A 7,443-nucleotide genomic window follows, 5' to 3' on the forward strand; every position below is an offset into this window, starting at 1 on the left:
TATCTAGCTGCCCATGTCCATGCCCATGCCACGCCTCCCTCGCTCAAATTCAGCTCACAATGACTTAGGCACGGCACAGAATGATGCCCACGGCTATGATTTGGTCCTCTTGCAGCAGTAATGCCGGCAAATTGCATGCTTCTTTGGTACCCAAATGAGACACATTGTAGCCCAAGCAGGGCGGCACTGGACCATTGCTCCTGGAGTGACCATCGACCACAGATAAACACACACACGCTCACAGATGCACGCGCACATTTACTACGACAATTACCCTGCAGCAATTTACTTGAATTAACACCCTGGCCATGCGCGCAGTCGACTTTTATAACTTCTTTTTCAGTCTATGTCCCAAGCAACAACAACAAGCACAACAAGTTGCTCTAGTGGTAGTGGTAATCTAGCATGAAGAGACTTGGTCGACTTAAAGGTGAACTGAGCTGTTGCTCTTCTAAGCAAATATATACATATAAAAGTTTCATATTGATATGTTTCCTCCATTCTTTATTTGTAATTCTTTCAAAAGTCTGTATGATGTTCTGTTGAATTAGATAGTCGAGGCAACTGAAGTAAAAATTTAATAAAAATAAAATGAAAAAAATAAATAAATTAAATAAATTAAAAAAAAAAAAAATTATTATAAATTATAAAAAATAGTATTTTTTACATTTTATGTTTATTCATTTTTTGCATTAAGTATTTTATATTTTTATATATATCATATATATTTTTTTATAATATTTGTTAATTGTTAATTATTTTTCGTTTAATTTTTATACAATATTTAAAATATTTGTTCCTTGTTCAATTCATTTTTGTTATAATTTTTTATTTGTCTTAATTAATTAATTTAATGATACCAATAATCCTATTATTTTCTATACCATTTTAATTTTTATTTTTATCTTATTTTTATATATTTTAATTTGAATATTATTTAAAAACAAATCGATTGCCATTAAATATAAACTTAAGCATGAGCTTTATATAGCCTAAGTAAAAGCAGAATATGTATAAATAATATAATTTGTCTGATTTGCCAGCTTAACCCAAATTCACTAGCATATATGCTTAGGGATATAATGGAACAAGATGGAGAAAGAAGGATACTTAACACATGCTTCAAAAGCAACATCCAGCTCGAAAGCAACATACCCTATGCTAAAGGGTATAAGAAAAAAACAAGAAAGAAGGCTCCAGTCGAGACTGCTCGACTAGGAGATACCCTGAACCCTCTAAGCTGATATTCTAATCATTCTGCACTCCTTTTATGCACACATACATACACATGAATTCACACGCACGCATAAGCCTGCGCTCCGCTGACTGCGCAGTAAGCAGCGACTGCGCTTGGGCTGCGCTGCAGTGTGGGCAATATAATGAGAATTTATTTGTTGAATAATTTCTTTTGTAGACATACAATCTTAATGAAACTTTCAGAGCGTAATCATATGTTAAAAATGTGTGTACATTCCAAAGCACAAGTCTCTAGTACTTGAAATGCGTTTTTTACAAATTGGGGGCGAAGGGGGCGTGGTATCCAAAATCTGTAAACTACAAAATCTTTGTATCGATTAACTTTATATACAACGCAAATTTGAAGACTCCAGGTCTAAACATGTTCAAATTAGGCTAAGAAAACAAAATCAATTTTTCGATTATTCTCGATAAAAAAGTTATCGGACGATTTATCGAAAAAATAAAGCAAACTCGTACTGCGTATGGTACACACGAGTATGCATGCAAAATTTCAGCTCTCTAGCTTTTGTAACTTCTGAGATCGACGCACTCATACGGACGGACGGACGGACGGACGGACGGACGGACGGACGGACGGACAGACGGACAGGGCTATATCGACTCAGCTTGTCGCGCTGATCAAGAATATATATACTTTGTGGGGTCTGCCACGCCTCCTTCTGCCCGTTACATACTTTTTCACAAAACCATTATACCCTGATTTCCCATTTTCAATGGGTTCAGGGTATAAAAATGCATACATTTATTATTGGAACAGCGACGATAACGACCACAGCGACGACCTTGAGCCGCCGTTGAGGCTACGTGCTGGCCCCAGGCCCATGGCCCAGCCGCAGTGTTGTAACTAGCTGCTTGGCTGGCTGACTGGCTGGCTGCCTGGGCATGAGCTTCATCAGGTTGCAAGACGATAAATTAGCAAATGCCTGCGTAGCCATGGCAATTAGGTCGCTTTTTATTGTTTGACCATCTTGCGACTGTTGTTGGGGCCACAATTATAATGAGCCAAAGCTCCAGCTGCAGCTGGGGCAGGCGAAAATTGAATTAAATGCAGGCGCTGCCTTTGGCTCTGTTTAAGATTTATACTCAGTGCGAGGGGCCAGCGCAATCAGATTTACTATTTATTATTCATTCAGTACATATGTATGTATGTATGTATGATTGGGAAATACATATATTATAAGCTCAAGCCCATTAAAAAGCTATACAGGCTCAAGGGCGTAACGCTTGTCCTAATCTATGCGTAAACGCCCTTTAAACTTTGGCCACGCCCCGAACATTGCGTGATTTAATGAGTTTTGCACTCAAGTTAACATATATGCTGTGTCGTCTGATTTATGCCTAATGACTAGGCTGTAGCGTGTATAAATACAAAACTAAATTGCTCGAAATAACGAAACTTTTTGGGGCAACTTTAAGCCGCAGCAGCAGCAGCAACGGCAGCAGCAGCAGTAGAGCGATCTGGGGGGTGAGGGAATCACATCAAGTGAGCAAAACAGATTTGTCACAAAACCGCAACTGCCAGTAAATCAGCATAAAGGGCGAGTGCAAGTCAAAACATTTTAGGAATTATGACCCGCTCAAAGGACAGCCGCAAAGAGCGGGGGGCGGCCGAAAGCTGATGATGGTGGTGGCGGCACATTCAACGATAATTGTCAGTGGTGGTGGCTGTGGGTGGCTAGCCAGGCCAAGCCGGGCGAGGCCGGGCCAACGAGACTTGCCAAAAACCAGACCAAAAAGAAGCGACACACACACGCACACACACACATCCGCACACTGGGAGTCTGCTCTGCAAGGAGCAGAATTTTATAAGTGCAATAATTGCTGTATGCGTGTATGTGTATGTGTGTGAGTGTGGGTGGGTGCGTGTGTGCATATTGCTGCAGTATATATGCATCAGTATGTAAGTAGGCATGCACAGAAGATGCAAATCAGTCAGACGGCCGGACACTGGGCCAGACAACTGTGCAGAGGAACGGACTTGCCGCAACGCAGCCAACATAAATAAGTTGTATGGCTCAGCCGGCGCTTGCACAAGCCTGCCGGCAGCTTAACCCTTGCCCCCACACACAGGCACGCTGTCCCGCTTCCCCGCTGCCCCGCTGCCTCCCCGCCCTCCCGTCATCAGCACAAAACGAGGCACATCGTATTCATAACAACAACAACAACAACAACCGCCTCCAGTTGGCCCATGCAGTAGAAGGTCCGCATAAACGCTTGAGCAGAATGCGACTCGCTGCTGCATTGTGCTGTACATCAACCACGTGGGTATGTGTTGGAGCTTGGGAGCATAGCATAACAGCTTGATGTTGCTACTGTTGTTGTTGTTGTTCTCTGTTTTTTCTTCTGTTAGCTCACTTGAGTAGACAGTGTACCAGACACTGACACTTCCGTTTGGGCATTGTTTTTGCATTTTTGGACTGAATAATAATGTATGTACTTATGTATGTATATGCATATGTATGTGTATGTATTAGCATGCATACACACACACACACACACACATAGGAGTCGAGCCGAAACTCTTCTAGTATGCAGCATCGTCCGAAAAACAACAAAGCAATTAAAAGCTTTAACTTAGACCTGGCCCATTGGATAAGTTGTAAATGCTGCATGGATTATTTATGGCTGGTCATCTTGATGCTTATTAAATAGTTGCATTTAGAATTTATTCTCTGTGCCATGCATAGCAGAATTGGACATTTAACAATTATTTAAAGCTCTTTACACAACTCTCAGTGCTCGCCCTTCGCCTGGTATTTGCATATGGAATAAGTTTTGTTTTCTCAGCCGTTGATATATTTTACGAAATTTCCTCTATGCCTAGAATTTATAACTTAAATGTCATTAAAGATCAAGAATGTATGCAGCTTAGAGTCGTAAACTAAAATGAAAAACGGACGAAGAATTAAAGTAAGATTTATTAAATATTTTTATTCAGTATATGAATAAATTCAACAGCAAAAATAAGAAAAAAGTGTTGAGTGCCGAGCGAAGCGAGTAAGACGATTTTCAAGGTATTTATTTATTTAGAAAAAAAATGTTTGCCATAGTAAAAAGCCTGGCTAAGACTTTACTCAAGATGTGAAAATGATAGAGCTCGGGTATTATGGTTGGAAAATATATAGAAGGCGTCTTGGCAGACCCCATAGAATATATATATTCATAGTCAGTGCAATGAATTGAATGCGTTTATATCTGTCTTGCCTGTATATCAGTCCGTTAGCAGAAAGACATCGAATCTGTAAATATCTCCGTTAATTTATCATAGGCAAGCTTTTCTTCTATCGCTAACTTTTGTTTATTATTATTCCAAATTGGCAATTCAAATTAGCTCTTGGTTCATAGTATCTCCTAGTCGGGTGGATCCGCATGCATGCAATCTAAGTTGAGGAAAGTATGGAAAATACTGAGAATGGCATTGCATTCTTGCCTCTGACAGAACGAAGCAAATAACTTGGCAATGTCTAATGGAAGCACTAAGCACAAAGCAGCTCTGCTGCAATTAACTCAACAAATGAATATAAGGTCTTACCTTCATTTCCATACCTACATAGATTATTTGTATTGATTTGCATTGGCTCCTTGATGCAGAACTCTTATATATGTATGTAGAATTATGAAAAATCAAATCAAATCAAGATTGAATTGCAAATACTGGAAAAGAAGAAGCTTGCTTTCCTGCCATTTCCAGCATAATATAGAAATTTTCATTAAACTCCATCAAAAAATGTAGAAGTATTAGAAAATATTGGCTAAATGAAAATATTGGCAATAAACGACAAGCATAGATGCAGCATAAATACGACAGTACTTAAAAAGATATGTGCTTAAAGCTAGACATCATTCTTCTGTTAGATAATGACATCATATAGAAATAATTAAAGTATTTCATAAAAATATAGTAAAATCATAATTGTTCTCATAATTGTTCATACAAAAGTAACCGAATATTTTGTTGGATGATTTATTTAAAATAAATCGCATGGAAAATTAATGGAAACAAATATGCTCATACTTTGAATACTCTATATACAAACCAAGGTAGTTCAAAGTTCAGAGCGCTTCAGGCTGCCGGATAAAATTTGTCCAGCTTTAATAGACACACACTTACACAATTTCGAATTCAAAGCCAATGGATACTGGGGAAAAAAATAAAAATAAATTAAAACTCATTACATTTCGTAAAAGAAATAAATTCTTTAGAATTACATAATATAAATACACTCTTGGATATTTAGTAAATCCAATAATTGCAGAAGAACAATTCACATGGAGGATTGCGTTATGAAGCGAAAGTACTTGCTTGGGATTGTCAATAGCGTTTTGAAAATCGTATTTGTACTCCAGTGTTAAATGAGCACAACAAAGTCTGTATAGAATTCTCAGCTAGTGTGATTACCCACACTGCTCTGAGTCGCGTTGAGGCAGAGGCTCTATGGCGGCTTCGGTTAGCTCTAGTGCAAATGACAGGGCGTTTCAAGCATGTGAAGGATATAGAGTGCCAGTAGGGAGTGTGCTCGTCGTCGGGCTACTTATACGTTGGCAAAACGTTCTGTCATCTTGACAACACATACAAACGCTGTTTTGCCTTTGTCTTACAGCAATACACGAGGCGAATAAAAGCAAAAAGTCAACAACAACAGCAGCCAGCAACTAGCAGTGATGTATGTTGGTGAAAATGCGTTGAAAAATGTGTAAACGAAGCGATCTAAACGCTGGAGTAAATGTGCTTGAGTAATAATAGTGAAACACACATACATACATACATACATATATCTACTCACACAGACAATGGCAAATAGATTCGAGTGAAACTCTTATCAAATGCAGTCGACGAGCTTGTTGACATCCTCACGCATGAAATAAGTGGGTAAACCAATGTAGACACATAAATAGACATGGAGTTTTTCCAGGAAAATTCTGTTGCAAAACACTCTAATTGAATTAAAATCAAATTGCACAAGAGTCATGCAAAAGTAAATTATTTGAGAATTCAACAATACAAATGTAACTTGCAGACTTACAAAATGTGCTCAACTGTGTGTGTGTGTGTGTGTGTGTGTGTGTGTGTGTGTGTGTGTGCGGGTGCGTGTGGGTGTGTTTGTGTATTTGTCAATATGAAATTTTTATGTCCAGACGGAGCATAAAATTTTTAAAGCCACTTTGATTTACTATAAAGGATAGGCCCCTCGTCCAATCTTATGAAATTGCGTATGAAATATTTATGATTGCGAAACAGAAATAAAAAATAAATAAAAAGCAACAACAACAACAGCAAGGCCTCGCCTGACCTAACGAACATTTCTGACTGCCTGTCTGGTTGTCATATGCTGCTACCCCTGCTAGCCACAGCCCCACTCACCCGCTAGTGCACAAATATTTATATACATTCATTCATACCTACATTGAGAGAGCAGTCGCATAACTGGCAACATATTTTACCCCAATCACATACTTTTGTGGCCTGAATGCCACAAAAAGGTGTGCGTCAGAGTCCAGCGATGCCATGGGGTTGCCTATGAGAGGCGGACGGGGCGAGGGTGCAATTGGCTTCTCTGATAGTTGATCTCGACTGCAGCTGGAAAGCTGCAGCAAGAAAATAAGTGAAAGAAGTTGACAACTTGCTTAATTTGGTGGCACATACATACATACATACAGATTTATATAAATTTGAGTAGATATATGTATGTATAAATGTCTTTTAAATATTTATATATAAATGCAGTAAATATTTCACATTTTCTATCTATCCTCTTGGCTCTCATATTTCTTTTATACTCTTTACTTGTCCACTTGTGCGCCTTGCTCTGGGCTCCTTACGGGATAATCTCGGCTTCTACATAGCTGTGATTATAAAAGGTTGCATACTTCGGCGCACTGGCATGCCGGCAATGCCAGAAATATGCACGTCCCATTGGCTCTGTGTGTGTGCATGCGAGTGTGTGTGTGTGTGTCGTTTAGCCAACTGTCTGGCCCAAGTGTAGGGCATTTTCGTATTTCAATTTTTCGTCTTTTTCGGCACACAGCACAGCTGGCAAGCCAAAACAAGCTAGCCGAAAAGGACGACAGCATTTTTTTGATTGCATGGATATGCAATAAACGTAATTACAATGCCAACTTGGGTGTGTCTCAATGTCTCTGATTGTCTCTGAGTGTCTCTCTCTCTCTCTGTGTGTGTTTTGG

General features: G+C 39.1%; 1 long non-coding RNA gene across 5 annotated transcripts; it reads right to left on the minus strand.

Annotated features, from left to right (window-relative positions):
• Window positions 1-5,210: 5,210 nt before the first annotated feature.
• Window positions 5,211-6,592, minus strand: LOC116803697. Of its 5 annotated transcripts, none has more exons than XR_006356668.1 (4): window positions 6,433-6,578; window positions 6,031-6,180; window positions 5,470-5,975; window positions 5,211-5,399 (listed from the first exon to the last, which is right to left on the minus strand). It is a non-coding gene; the product is annotated as an uncharacterized LOC116803697 (long non-coding RNA). The 5 variants fall into 5 exon arrangements; XR_006356666.1 differs by lacking the exon at window positions 6,433-6,578 and adding an exon at window positions 6,285-6,324 and having other exon boundaries at window positions 6,031-6,195; XR_006356665.1 differs by having other exon boundaries at window positions 6,045-6,575.
• Between the last annotated feature and the right edge of the window lie 851 nt (window positions 6,593-7,443).

Source organism: Drosophila mojavensis, unplaced genomic scaffold (assembly GCF_018153725.1).
Source record: "Drosophila mojavensis isolate 15081-1352.22 unplaced genomic scaffold, ASM1815372v1 contig_16, whole genome shotgun sequence".
Lineage (NCBI taxonomy): Eukaryota > Metazoa > Arthropoda > Insecta > Diptera > Drosophilidae > Drosophila > Drosophila mojavensis.